The sequence below is a fragment of the Lolium perenne genome, chromosome 7 (assembly GCF_019359855.2).
Source record: "Lolium perenne isolate Kyuss_39 chromosome 7, Kyuss_2.0, whole genome shotgun sequence".
In the NCBI taxonomy this organism is placed as follows: Eukaryota; Viridiplantae; Streptophyta; class Magnoliopsida; order Poales; family Poaceae; genus Lolium; species Lolium perenne.
Window position 1 is genome coordinate 157,069,265 of NC_067250.2, and position 14,017 is coordinate 157,083,281.

A 14,017-nucleotide genomic window follows, 5' to 3' on the forward strand; every position below is an offset into this window, starting at 1 on the left:
TCAGACCTTCCGGTCATAATCAGCCAGAGCAGTATCATCAGCACTCTTGGCTTCATCCTTATCTGCCTGAGTAGCATCAGGGGCAAGGGCAACGGGTGTCGGTGCAACAGCCACCGTAGGAGCAACGGGCGCGACGGACAGGAGACCTCGCCAGAAAGAACACCCCAAAGACGAAGACTGCGCATGTGGACACGCATGAAGGCAGCAAAATCAGGATAATTCGCGCCATCAAAGATCACCGGGCAGCGAGGAATCGCCACATAGCCCGACGAGGAAGACATATCAGAACCCTTTTTTCAACTCAGATCGAAAAACAGATCGTCACACGCCCGACGAAACCCACCCGACGAAGCAGTGGCTGGGAAGAAGAGAAGCGGCCGAGGGCAGGCGGGGACAGGCTGGCCTGAGGTAGAGCGGGCGGCCGGAGGGCGGGCCGGGAGAGCGGGCGCACGGCGGCGGCAGCCGGAAAGGAGAGGCCGTGGCCGGGAAGGAGAGGAGGCGACCGGGAGCGAGGGAGGAGGATCGGCGGCGGCCGGCGGCCGGAACAAGCTTCAAAAAAACGTTCGTACGGGCTAGAAGAGGAGGAGGACCAATTTTTGCTCTAATACCATGTTAGGGCAATATGCTTGTTGTATTACCAGGAGGCCAAATGTCACAATATATAGTACATGTACAAGTGCAAATATGCAGGAAGTCCCCTAACATATGACGAAACTACAATATACATATATATATACATCTAACATGCGGTAGGTGCCAAGGTCGGTGTATAGGGTTTGGCCCGTACACTACTGACGATAGTCCATACCAGCCTGGTTCTCGTAGCGCAACGCGACAACGACCATTCATTTTTTTGGACGGTTTTACCCTCCCACCGAAATACATAATACTGCAGATTGCCATCGTACCGATTCATCGCGTTTTGTTCTTTCCGTGGGCGTACACCGCTTCCGGAGGCGAGACCTACGCCTACGCGCCTCCTCCTGCCACCGTGTAAGAGTCGAAGTCCATCGCTCCCTGCCCCATCCTACATGGACTCTCTCTTCCCCGCGAGGAAATAAATCAGCTCCCTCTCTCCCGAGTTCTGCTACGGATCTAAACTCCGTGATGACCTTGCAGTTCAAGACGACGCGTAATCCGCCGATCTTGCTGGGCAGGGCTTGGAGCCAAACGCCTAGCACCTCTGAGCTATGGAATCAGCTGATGTTGATGCAGGGACGGCCGCCCTCTTTTGTGCGCGCGGCCACAGAGAGCCTACATCGATCCAACTCACGCGCTTGTTACCGCTGAAGCTATGAATCTCCCGGCGTACGGATCTCAGATCGGCGCTGAAGCTGTGGGTCTGGGTCTTCTAGCGTACGAATCTAGACCGGCGACCGCTGAAGCTGTGGGTCTTCTAGCGTACGAATCCAGACCGGCGAGGTGATAATCGATCTCCACAGCCGAGATCGAGACCCCTGAAGTTGTGTGATTTTTGGCGAATGAATCCCAGATCGGCGAACTGGTAATCGATCCCCAGCGATGACGTTCATTCATTGCTTTATTTCTCGTGGATTTTTCTGCTGCTTGTGCAGCTGTGCGCCTTCGGCGTGGTGTACGACGTGACCGAGGATGCGCCCAATTCGTCCAAGGAAGAAGAGAAGTTGCAGGGAAGCAACCAGCGACCAGCTGAGTGGAGATTGGAGCGATGTGAACTTACCACTAAGAAAGAAATTTATTCGATATTGTCTCGGCTGATCTAATGTCCAAAAGATGCCTTCTGTCAAGACCAACAGGACACCATCCAAACGAAACTAATGGTCAGCAGCTCTTCTTAGTAGAAACAGGCAAGTACTTTTCTATAATATTATTGGCTTTCTCCGACCGTGGTTCTTAGGATTACAATCTATTTATGTGATGCATATTTAGAGGTGAATTTAAACATGTAATAGTGAGTGTGAGATATATAATGCCAACTGCATACAAAAAAAATATGAAGATAAAGTGCAGAGAGGACATATGTAGCCGTGTTGTGTGGCAGATGTACGGATTTCTGCATGTCTGCATATGAGTGGGGATATGAATGGGGTGTTGTAGGCTGATCTGAACATTAGAGCCTACATATTTGCATCCCTTTTTTTTGTTTTTGCTCAGTTCGTTTGCTCCTGGAAGACGCATGCTAGGATGCGGGTGATGGCCGGCTGCTGGCGGTTTCTGCAATTTTCTATTGATCAAACTTCAGCGAATGGAGATATTCATCCATGAGTTGTGCGTAATTCGGAAGAAATTTATGAACGATTCCTATCCTATATATTGTAAAAAAAATCCTTTATAAAGCATTGAGATATATATTTCTGTTACTACCTGTAGACTTGTGTATATTTCACTCATTTTTATTTATGTTTCAAAAAATTATTTGCATGTTATTTGCATTTTTAACCGTAAAAACGCTATATGTCCGTAACCACAATCGACGACTGTGAAAAAGAGAAGTGCCAACGTGGATGACTTACTAAAACGTTTGCGTATTTATTTCTTCCGATGCAGCGCACGGGCACTTTTGCTAGTATCTCCAACGAGACCAACTCGATGCCTCCTTCAGTCTTTCTTCTACCTGTAACAGCAGGAATCCGAGCGCAGCCACGTAATCTATATCTATATCTATATCTATATTTATATCTATACCTATATCTATATATAGCCAAAATTTTCGTCCAACATTTATTTGAACGGATTTACCCTCCCACCAAATCCCATAATACTGCACTGCCATCGTACCGGTTCACTTTTTTTTCTCCCCAACTATTTCTTCCTCCCGAGCAGAATACAAGCCGCAGCCGGATCGATCTGGTTGCCATCTGCCGACCGCCGGATTTAGCCGGGGTCGTCCTCCGCGTCTCAGCCTCTCAGGCCAGCCTGAGACGTTCACCGCGAGCCACCATCATGGTACCGGTTCCTTGGATTATCCTCGTCTCCCCGACCGAGTGACATCCCGAAAAGGAAACGGTTTGTTGGAGACCTCCATGGGCGGAGCCTTCTCCATCCTAGCTCTGTGCCTTCATACCTGCTAGAGCCGAAGTTCTTGAGCACCGCACCAGCAGGCAACACTCGAGCGGAGCTAGCCGGCCGACAGTTCAGTGGAAGCGGAGGAGTCCAGGGGACGGAAAGTCAGCGGCGGCACCACAACAACTTAGCCGCGCCATTCTAGACCGAGGTCGGGGAGCCGTCCGACGGATCGAAGGAGGGAGCGACCGGCTGGAAGGGAGGTGACAGCGTGGAGGACGAAATTCAGAATAATTCTGGATCTAATTTTTTTTTTCGATCTGGATTTTCATGCAGTCCCGTGGTAGGCTGGTAGCCATGGAGGAGGAAGGCCGTGCTTGCTTCCAAGGAATGGAGCAATTCGTTCACGCCGCAGAGGAGGTTCTAATTATGCATATGTAGGGAGCTTTCAGATTACTTGGTTAACCCTCCTTGGTACCATCTTGCAGATTTTGTAGCTTTTTCCGTAGATGGAACCAGAAGCTATGGTATGGTCTTCAGTTTTGTGATGTTAACCCTGTACTTGCAAGAATCGATCACAGTACAGTCTGATTGTTGAGAAGATGCAAATTGGCTATTTCAAAATTCCCTGCAATAACAGTGTAATCCGTCTAACTGGTATTATCCAAGTGATTTTCCTGGACAACATATACTCTCTATTATACTATTGGTAGGGGATCGTTTGTGATGACACCTTTGTTGAAAAGGTGCGAAGTGTGAATTCATGGACACTGTTATTTTCCAGCTTGGCATTTGTTGTTCAGGAGATACGCGCACGCCAAGAACTTATGCTACCATGATTTTGTATTTTACCAAATTATTCATTTAATGTCCATGTGCATGTTTCTAGCATTTCATGAGTATGAGTAGGAGCCTCAAATTTTTTTGAGCGGTGCGTCTGTGCTGGTCACGGTGGCCAGAGAGCCGCTGCAGCCTGCAGGTGCTCCGCCAACAAACAGCAGAGTGCCGTTGGGATCACAATGATGGAGCGAAGTCTTCGCCATCAAATTAACCATGTTGCCATTGGGTTTTCTAGATTGTGCACTTAGATGAATCACTCTTGAGGATTACTGCGAGATGGCAAGGAAACAATTAGGATGACCGGGACAAAGGGAAATCTATCCGGCTGTGAGTTCCCATTACAAGGACTTAGATCCAAACACATATGCTTATTACACATATGCTTATTCTGTAGTGTATGTTCAAAAAAAATCTTGATTAAAAAATTCTCAATTGGTTATAATCCTTCAGCATCGGTTCACCTCGGATCGACCACTTCAGAACTAGAAAAAAATATGACCACCTTAATAGAACAGTACAGTAGAAGATGACATAGCGGAAATGTTTCATCGGATGATTAGCTTAAGTATTCCAGTTTTTCTCTCCCGTTGCGACGAACAAGCACTTCTACTAGTCTACGTGATGGATGGGACGGACGAGGTGCTTCGGCTCCCTTCCATAAAACCACTTGCTAGTTTGTCCTTGCAACCCTAGCTTCACTTCCTCCTACCGCCGCCACTCTCTTCTTCCGCTTCCAGGCTCCCGACGCTCTCCTCCGTTCCGTCGCCAAGGTCGTCGACGCACGAGCATCGTCAACTCGTCGCCGGCCTCTACCTCGTCGTCGCCGGCAGCGGCCTCCTACAGCCTCCAGACGCACACGTTCTCGACCTCCAGGCCCGCTTCCTCGGCCTCGAAGATCATCTGGCGTCCGTCATCCTCGTCGTCTAGAACATCGGCCAGCTTCGCTGCTCGTTTCCATCGCTGCTCTACTTCGTCCTCGCGCCTCGGTCAAGCTCCGCGTCGCCCCGCTCAGCACCACCTCAAGTTCGCCACCTTCCGTGTGCTGCAGGCTCCGTCCGCCGCCAGGCTTGTGCGCCGCTCTAACTCGACCAAGCCCCGGCTCTACATCGACCCCGTCGAGCGGCTTGTACACCAGCTCCGGTCGTGCGTCAACGACGACGTCCGCTCGTCAAGTCCTCCGATGCGATGTACCCCAAGGCCATAGCTTTCGTTGCTCCAATACTCCAGGCTCAACAATCTATACGCGATCTGAATCAGCAGTGCAATGGTTTGTTGCTTTGCACCTTACCGTGTAATCCTGGGTTCAATACCCGTCATGGAGAGAATCCAACATTTTTCTCAATTTGTTTCTCCGTCCTGCTGACAGGTGGCCCCTGTACGTCATTGAGTTGGACTAGCCAACCTTCGGTGACAGAAATCCTGCACCAGCACTGCCTCGTCAGCTTCCCAGTCAGCGCCTCCATGGCCCGCCTGTCATTCTCTGTCGCTCTCTCTGCCTGGGTGAGAAAGGCTTTCCCTCTTTATCTGTTGTTTTTCTGAAAAATTGCACAATATGTTCCAAACTTGCAAAATTTATATCTTCCAAAATATAACTCGAAATAAAATGTGTTATATATGAAAGTTGTTCAAAAAAATGTGAAGAACATGAATATGACATCCATGCTTGCTGTTGCTTCATGCATCATATAATTTCGTGATAGTTTGCATTATCACCTAATAGATAACATATGGAATATGTAGGATATTATATAAATGTTGTCCCGGTTTCATTTAATATTGAAGTAGCTCACCCATGCTATGTCTTTGCCATGTTAATCAACAATTAATTTGCCGATAGAAAAATAACTTGAACCTAATAATTATGTGTCGGGATTCCGATTCCGCTTAAATTGGATAAATTGCATCGCATCATCGTTGACATGTCATCCATATCATATTATGATCATGCCGATTCTTTTGTCGTAGTAGTAAATTTTACATCCGTTGTTTGGTCTAGTGTTTCGCTTCTTCACGGATAGGCCGATGAGTTGATGTGAGCTACGACAAGTTCTCCAGATGTTCCTTGGCAACCGTTAACAGACAAGCATTTCCTAAACTCCTATCTCTGCAGGAGTCGCCCACCTATTTTATTTTGTCTTCTCCCTCATTCTATCATTGAGTTGCGTTCTTGTCACGTGTCCTATCCACTTGTTAACTCAAGCAACCCATATTGCCTCCACCACCCTCCTACAGCTGTTGTTTGGTTACCGGGTCTGCCTTGCGAGTCGTAGTGCATGCTAGTGATCTTTATATCGTGTTACCGTTATCGCCATCTTATCGGGTTATCAGTTGGGAATCATGACACATGGTTTATGGATATATCTGTTGAGGGTATCATGGTTACTTGTTACTAGTTGCTTAGCGGAGGCATCGGTGGGTCGGTTGCTCGTTTTATGACGACTTACTTGTGTTTCTTTAAAGCGACCTGAGTTCATGTTATCTATTCCGAGACTGAGCGCTCTAACCACACGTGGATATGCCTATGGGTCTCCCCTCGACCACTGCCAGAATCTACAAGGTTGTCCAATGGCCACAACTAGATTGTAACGATTTCTTTTTGATGTGTGCGTACAAGCTTGTTTCTTTCTGTTACTTTTGGGGAAGCCATGTGCCTTGTATCCCCTTATTCTTGTGTGCACATATAGTTGGGATACGATGTTAAGCGGTAACCAAAAGAGTGAGGTCATTGGTCATCTCCCCAGAGTGAGCTCTGATCCAATGTGCATCTCCTAGAAACTGACTTAGCCGTAGACTGAAACAGCTAGGTCCGCTTCGGAGATTCGGCCGGATTTCGATATGGGTTTAACTTAGTTAGGTGGCTTCCTGGACATTGTTGTCGTGGAGGAGAGTGCGTGTCGTGATATCCTTCCCTTGCTCGGTTGGGTTGATCGTGCATGTGGGCACATTTGGGCACCCTGCAGGGTTACATCTTATCGATAAGTCGTGTCCGCGGTTATGGACGACTTGAATTTGTATGACTCGACCATAGACAACTTGCACCTGTTGATTCATTAATAATAACTTGCGTAGTAAGCTTGTAAGGGTATTTTATCCTTATCCATTATTTTGGTAACAATGACACCGTGCTAGAGTATTTGACCTAATACGTTTATAAGGATTATCTCAGGTATTAGGCAATGAGGCATAAATGGTGTATCAAAGGAACAAGAAGGCTAAAGGAGACCCCCCACTTCAACAACAATCGAAAAGGGGTCTACAGAAGAAATCCGGTTGGTGACCCGGTTGGACCGGCCACGAGATCGGATGGTCCGCGCACGGTCCGGCCGATCGGCGCCAACCGGCGTCAACCGGGCCAGCAAATCGACGCCGGAAGAATCCGGTTGCCGCCGGTCGGCCAGGCCCTGCATCGGCGAGTCCGGCGCACGGTCCGGTCGGCCGGGCGCCAACCGGACGCCAACCGGGCGCCAACCGGAGGAGCCTCGGACGAAGAAAAGGGGATCCGGCCCAAGATCCGGTCGGCCACAACCGGCTGGTCCGGCCATCGGGTCCGGCTCGGACCGGACTCCAGTGCCGGACGATCCGGTCACTGTCCGGTTGACCGGGTTTGACGAGAAGAAAGCTGAGGTGGCAAGTGACCAACGGCCATATTTCGAAGTACACTATAAATAGGCCTTCTCCTACCTCAGAACACTTAGGCAATACACTACAAGCTGTTCTTGAGCTCTCTCTCTTACTCCATTATTAGAAACACCAAAAGCCTCTGATCTCCCTCCTCCTCCACCCAAACTCAAATCCCTCCGGGGAATCACTAGAGGAGGACCCGATCTACTGTTCTACCAAGCCAAATCTCATTCCCCCTTGTATTCATCAAGAAGCTTGCTTCCTAGGGTTCCTTGGAAACCCTAGGTGGGCAAGAGGAGTCCGGAAGCATCCGGGCTGTGGATTTGCTCCGGGCAAGATTGTGAAGGTTTGGAGGCTACCTCAAAGTCTACCACAAGTGAGTGAGCTATTCCTTCGTGGGATAAGCTCCGGAGAATAGGGTGAGCCTTCGTGGCGTGGGGAATCCTTCGTGGGACCTCCACCCCTCCAAACGTGACGTACCTTGTTGCAAAGCAAGGGAACACGGGAATACATCCTCGTCTCCGTGTGCTATCGGTTATCTCTAACCGAACTCCTTACTTGTGATTTAACTGCCTGAGAGAGCCTTCGTGCTCGAGATAGTTGTATCTTCATATAGGTTGCTTCACCTAGTTTGCATTAGGCTCACCTTTATATTCCGCAAAGCCTAATATTGCAAAGAAAGAATTAAAATATGTAGAAACCTATTCACCCCCCTCTAGGTTTACCATCTCTATACTTTCAATTGGTATCAGAGCCTGGACTCTTATTAAGGGCTTCACCGCCTTAAGAGTGAGATGGATAAACTATTCGAGGGTCTAGATGAAGACTCTAACCTTTCGGTTAAAGAGATGAAATCTAGATTCTTGGCATATGATGCCGAGAAGAAGAAAAGGGAGGATGAGCTACAAAGCCAAATGGCAGAGATGTCTATCATGCTTAAGAACTTGACTAATGGGTCTCCTAGTATGGCTTCGGCCTCCCTAGGGCCCTATCGTGAAGTCAACCATGACTATCCCAAAAACACTTCACCCATGCCTCATATAAACCATAGTGGGAATGTTCCCCATTTTGATGGAACTCACTTTCCTTTTTGGAAATCTTCTATGGAATCTCATATTCGCAGCTGCAGCGTGGAATTGTGGGAGATCATTGTTCATGGATACCGGGAGCCACAAGATCCCATTCGGTTGACCTCCACCGAATTCTACAACCGTCAACTCAATGCCTCCGCACATGACAAGATTAGGAGTGGCATCAACCGCAAGCTCCTTGATCAAGTCAATGACATAGACTCCACTAAAGAGTTGTGGGATCGAATCATAGTACTCCAAGAGGGAACCGATTTGATCCAATCCGCTCTTTATGAGACCGCAAAGCAAGAGGCCCATCAATTCATGATTCGAGAAGGAGAGTCCGTGGCCGATGCTTATGCTAGACTTGGTGCTCTTAGAGTAAGGGTCAAGGGACTTGGTGTTGAGAAATACAATGACGGCTTCGAGGTGAATGAAGCATTCATAAAGTCCAAGGTCATTGCTATGATTGCCGTCAAACAAGAAGACACCAATCTCGCACTCAACTTGCAAATCATGACCAAGAGTGCCGACCTCAACTCCGATGATCTAGTCTCCTATGTGGCCGCCAATGAAAACATGGCCAAAGCGGGAAAGAGGCTAATGGCAATGAACCGTGTTGATGAAGCCTCACACAACCATGAAGCGCCACACAACCTTGCTCTCAAAGCTAGGGATGATCATGGAAGCAAAGAAGACTATGAAATTAAAGAAGATGAAGAGATGACTTCAACTAGTGACATGGCTACCGACTTTGCTTTCTTTGCCAAGAAGTACAAGGCAAAGTTCCCTATGCTCCTCAATGACAAGAAGAAGAAGAGAACTTGCTACAATTGTGATGAAGATAGCCACTTTGCAAATGAGTGCCCTTATGAGAAAAGGGTGGACAAGCCAAGATTCATCAAAGGGGTCAAGCCAAGATTGAAGCCAAACCCAATCAATGATCGATACAAGAAGAACAAGGGAAGAGCCTTTGTTGGGGCCGAGTACTTGTCCGATGATGAAGAGGAAGATGAGGAGAAGGAGGCCGGGGTGGCCGGTTTGGCTTTCTCTAAGCCCGGGTCACTCTTCACATATGACTACTCCAAGGACTACTCCACTTAGAATGATGTTGGATCTTCCTTCATGGCAAGGATAACTCAAGATGATGACTCCGATGACTCTACCTCATCTACAATCGTTGGCTCTTGTCTTATGGCAAGGGAAACCAAGGTAATGGAACCTCCACCTTCCCTATCTAGTGTTCTTGATGATGAAAACGAAAATCAAGATGAATTAATTGTGCTTAAGGAACTCTATGATGTTAGATGCACCCTTCGTGGTGAAGCTCTTGTCAAGTTTGATTTCTTGATGGACTCACTCAAAGAAAAGGATGAGTCCATTGAGGAATTAGAATATCATTTGAATGAGAAGGAACGGAGATTCAATCTCCTAAGACAAGAGCTAAAAACCGAAAGGTGCATATCTCAAGGCCTTAAGCAACAAATTGAAACCTATGAACTTGATAAAGTTAAGGACCTAGAAACTATTGATAGGGCTCAATTATTGACCCAAGAGCTCAATGCCTCAAAGGAGGAGCTTGAAGTTGCTCATGCTTCTCTCAATAGGGATCTTGACCACCTTGAAAAGGCTAACAAGCTTGTCAAGGATGAGCTCAAGAAACTTGGAGAGAACCATGATCTACTCCAAGAATCCTACAAAAAGGCTCTTGGATCAATGAAGGATCCCATTGATGTTGAAAAGCTTGCTTGTTCCTCCACTTCCTTTACTAGTGAGCATGCTAAACTTGTTGAGGAACATGTTCGTTTACAAGAGGAACTTTCTTTGCATGTTGAGACCAATGCATATCTTGAATCCTTGGTGACCAAATATGGTCTTGACTATCATCCTAATGAATCTTCTTGTGAGCAAGCATCTATTCTTGAGGAAAATGTTAGGTTAACAAAGGAACTTGCAAAGTTCACCACCGCCAAGAACAAGATGGGATTGGATGACCTCTTGAGTAAGCAAAGGTCAAACAATCAAAAGTATGGACTTGGATATGTTCCCAAGTCCCACAAGAAGAACAACTACAAGAAGGAGAAACCCGCTCAAGATAAGAACAAGAAGGTCACTAATAATGGCAAAGCCTCAAAGGGCAAAGCCACTAGTGGTGACCGCACAGGGCCAAACGATCACTATGCATTATTTGTTGATTATTATGGTGATGTCTATGCTAACTATGTTGGCCCTCCTAATGGCTATGCTTATAGAGAGTGCTCAATTTGGGTACCAAAAGATATTGTTGCCATTGCAAAGGAACCCATTAATCGATGGGTTCCTAAATCCTCTACTTGATTTTGTAGGGGTATTCCTCCGGTGGTCCAAAATGGGTGTTTGATAGTGGATGCACCAATCATATGACCGGAGGAAGAGGTGTGCTTGATCAATTCATTGAAGATATCAACAAGAAGTCAAGCATCACTTTTGGTGACAACTCAAAGGGAAAGGTACTTGGGTATGGCAAGGTAGCAATCTCTAAGGACTTGTGCCTTGAGACGGTTATGCTTGTTGAACACCTTGGCTATAACTTACTTTCTATATATCATCTTGCCGATGCCGGTTACAATTCATATTTCACTAAATATTATGTGCAAGTCTTTAGGAGTGACAATCTCAAATTGGTCCTTGTTGGATATGTGGAGACCAACCTTTACGTGGTTGACCTCTCGAAAGAGAGCCCCTCTTTCTCCACATGTCTAATGGCGGCCAAGCATGACGAAGGTTGGTTGTGGCATCGCCGCCTTGGTCATGTTAACATGAGGAATCTTAAACAACTCCTAAAGGGTGATCACATTGTGGGACTAACCGACATTTCTTTTGAGAAAGATCATGTTTGTAGTGCATGTGTAGCCGGAAAGCAACTCAAGAAGAAGCATCCCATCAAGAGTATTGTTACCACATCTAGGCCTTTGGAGCTCCTTCATTTGGATCTCTTTGGGCCATCACATTATGATACTCTTGGTGGGAGCAAGTATGGACTTGTCATTGTTGATGATTACTCTAAGATACTCTTGGGTCTTTCTCCTTAAGTCTAAGGACGAGACCCATAGAGAGTTCATCATCTTCGCCAAGAAAGCTCAACGTATGTATGAATCCGAGATCAAGGCAATTAGGACCGACAATGGCACCGAGTTCAAGAACTACACTATGCAAGAGTTTGTTGATGATGAGGGCATCAAGCATGAGTTTTCAGCTCCATACACTCCTCAACAAAATGGTGTTGTTGAAAGGAAGAACCGGACTATCATTGAGATGGCAAGAACCATGTTGAGTGAATTCAACTCACCCCACAACTTTTGGGGAGAAGCCATCTCTACGGCCGTCCACTACTCCAACCGGCTCTTCCTCCGTCCCCTCCACAACAAAACTCCATACGAGCTCCTTACCGGTAACAAGCCTAATGTCATGTACATTCGTGTTTTTGGATGCAAATGTCTTGTTAAGAACAACAAAGGAAAGCTCGGTAAATTTGAAACTAGAACCATAGAGGGTATATTTGTTGGATATGCGGAGAACTCTCACGCCTATAGATACTACAACCGGTCCACCGGGACTATTGAAGTATCTTGTGACGTGGTGTTCTTGGAGGATAATGGCTCCCAAGTGGAGCAAGTTGTTCCATGTGTTGCAGGTAATGATGATGATCCATCTAGTGCCATCAAGCATATGGGCATTGGACACATCCGGCCCATGGAAGTTCATAATGATGATCAAGATGATGGAGTAGATGTATCAAGCACGGCTCAAGTGGAGCCTAGCTCAACTCAAGCCGAACCATCAAGTGCAACTCAAGAACCATCCTCTACTCAAGATGAGTCGCGTTCCGAAGAACAAGAAGAAGATCCTCATTCCATGGAGCAAGACCATGATGATGATCAAGAAACATCCTCAACTCATGATCAAGCTCAAGTGATCCCTCATGATCAAGCACTAGCAAGAGATGAATTCATTGATCATGAAGGAACCGTTCGGAAGATCAAGGCCGCTACAAGGGCAAGTGACATGAAAGTGGATCAAGTCCTTGGTAGCATCTCAAGAGGAGTGGTAACTCGTAGACACCATGCATTACTTATCACTTATTGTCAACATCATGCTTTTGTGTCTAGTTTTGAACCACTTAAGGTACATGAAGCCTTGGTCGATCCGGATTGGGTAATTGCTATGCAAGAAGAATTGGAGTGTTTCACTCGTAATGAAGTATGGTCTCGAGTTGAGAGACCCAAGGATCATCGCATCAATGTCATTGGGACCAAATGGGTATTCAAGAACAAGCAAGATGAGAATGGCATTGTCATACGAAACAAAGCAAGGTTAGTGGTGCAAGGGTTTGCCCAAATAGAAGGTATGGATTTTGAGGATACCTTTGCGCCGGTAGCCCGTCTTGAAGCTATTCTTCTTTTGCTTGCATTTGCATCTTTACACAATTTCAAATTATATCAAATGGATGTGAAAAGTGCATTTTTGAATGGTCCCCTAAAAGAAACCGCATATGTGGCTCAATCCCTGGGTTTCGAAGACCCATGCCGACCCAACCACGTGTATTTACTCCATAAGGCACTCTACGGTCTCAAGCAAGCTCCACGTGCTTGGTATGAGTTCCTTAGGGATTTCTTACTACATGATGGGTTTTGCATGGGTACGGTCGATTCCACCCTTTTCACCAAGCGGGTTAAAGGGGGTGGCCTCTTTATATGTCAAATATATGTTGATGATATTATCTTTGGTGGAACTAACCCCAATCATAACAAAGCTTTTGAGCTATTGATGACTAGGAAATTTGAGATGTCCATGATGGGAGAGTTGAAGTTCTTCCTAGGATTCCAAGTGAGGCAACTTGGAAAAGGCACCTTCATCTCTCAAGAAAAGTATGTGAGGGACATGCTCAAGAAATTCAACATGACCAATGCGAGTCCAATGAAGACACCCATGCCCGTAAAGGGGCAACTTGGTTCATGTGACGGTGAGAAGGATGTGGACATAAAGGTATACCGCTCCATGATAGGATCCTTGCTCTACCTTTGTGCCTCTAGGCCGGATATCATGTTAAGTGTAGGGATGTGTGCTCGTTTTTCAATCCGCTCCCAAGGAGAGCCATTTAGTGGCGGCCAAACGGATTCTAAGATACCTTGTTCTCACTCCTACTCTCGGGCTATGGTATCCAAAGGGGTCAACCTTTGAACTCATTGGCTATTCGGATTCCGATTGGGCCGGTGATAAGGTTGACCGGAAGTCTACCTCCGGGGCTTGCCAATTTATTGGCCGGTCATTGGTGAGTTGGTCATCCAAGAAACAAAACTCCACTGCCCTATCCACCGCCGAAGCCGAATACATATCCGCGGCATCTTGTTGCACTCAATTGTTATGGATGAAGCAAACCTTGAAAGACTATGGTGTGTCTCTTGGTACGGTGCCTCCTCTTTGTGACAATGAAAGTGCAATAAAGATCGCCAAGAACCCGGTTC